Genomic DNA, 1,529 nt, shown 5'->3' with positions numbered 1-1,529 from the left:
ACCATATTTTTCAATATATATATATATATATATATAAATTTAAATATCACTTCCCATGTTGGCGACCGACAGACTCGTATACTTGCGTGAGACCCTAAAGTGCAAGTGTACCCAAAAATAGGGTATCAATGCTATGTGAGCTCGAAGGTTCATGGGAAGAGTCTTCACCATGTTCATAGTGTCTTCCGGTATAAGGACATGAATTCCCCATCTGCCAATCTAGAAGCTGACTATAAATCACATTTCTTAGTCCTTCAGTTTATTTCTTACATGCACAAATTTTTCATGATTTAGCCTACATTTTATCCTATATTTAACTTTTTATTTTTTATTGATTTGTCACATATTATATTTAAGAAAGAATTTTATTGATGTTGTGCAAGTTGCAAGTGTAGAATATGAACAATTTGGATTGAGAAAAATGAACAAAAAGCAGCCTAAAGTAGTCTTACCATTCCATTTAATTGAGAGCAGTGGCGGACCATGTTAGAAGCTAGCATGACCATGCAAGACATACAAACCTATAGCATGATCACATTGGGATCAGACATAACCATGTATTGAATAGGCATGACTGTACCAGGATCAAGCGTGACCACGCCGCCGAATTTAGAAGCATGGTGTAAATAAGCCACATTTCAGCTTGATTTTATGCCAAATTCATGGATTTTGATATAATGTTAATTCTTAGAGCTTCTTAATTCGGAAGGAGAGTCTTAAGATAGCAAGAGGTAGACATTAGGAAATATTTTAAATGCTTCTCTTAGGGTTTTCTTTCTTCCTTGGGTTGAAACCTTTTGGGCTGAGTTCAATCTTATATTCTTAAAAGTTTTGAGAAAGAGATTGTATGAGAGGGAAATGTGCTACTTTTGTGGAGAAAGCAAATCCGGATTATAAGTGTTACTTTCTTTTATATTTTGTAATGAATATCTGCATTGATAATATTTTCTTGAAATTTAAACCAAATCATAGGATAAATTGCGAAGTCATCGAGGTTCTCCTCTGGATCCGTGACATCCCCTAGTTTTTTCTCTTTGGATTCCACAAATAACTATTTCCATTTGATCTTTCCGATTTGATACTCCTTCATCCGACCTTGAAAACCCTTAAATTTGAAATTCTTGAAGATAATACTTCATGATCTAAATTGAAATTTTTCTTAAGAGATTTTGATTGCCTAAAATGTAATTAATTATAGGGGCTTGCCCTTATAGGAAACTTTGGAACCCAACTTAATATACACCCTACCTAATCTTTTATATTACATAGGAGAATTTTTTTGTCAACATAAATGTTTTGCAGGCTAAAGCGAATGTCATAAATCTTTTAGTTTATTTAAATTGAGCCTCGCTATCAAGTAACTTGTCTATTCCCCGAGATAGATGCATGACTTGTAGTGTTGTGCTCATTTAATTACATTTTTGTGTATATGAGATCAGTTTGGTTTCATTTTTTTAAAAATTTAAAGCCTACTTTTCAATATATATATATATATATATATATATTTATATATCTCTTCCCATGTTGGC

The sequence above is a fragment of the Phalaenopsis equestris genome, unplaced genomic scaffold (genome assembly GCF_001263595.1).
Source record: "Phalaenopsis equestris unplaced genomic scaffold, ASM126359v1 Scaffold204632, whole genome shotgun sequence".
NCBI lineage: Eukaryota > Viridiplantae > Streptophyta > Magnoliopsida > Asparagales > Orchidaceae > Phalaenopsis > Phalaenopsis equestris.
The sequence above is the reverse complement of the archived record's forward strand: the minus strand, read 5'-3'. Positions refer to the sequence as shown.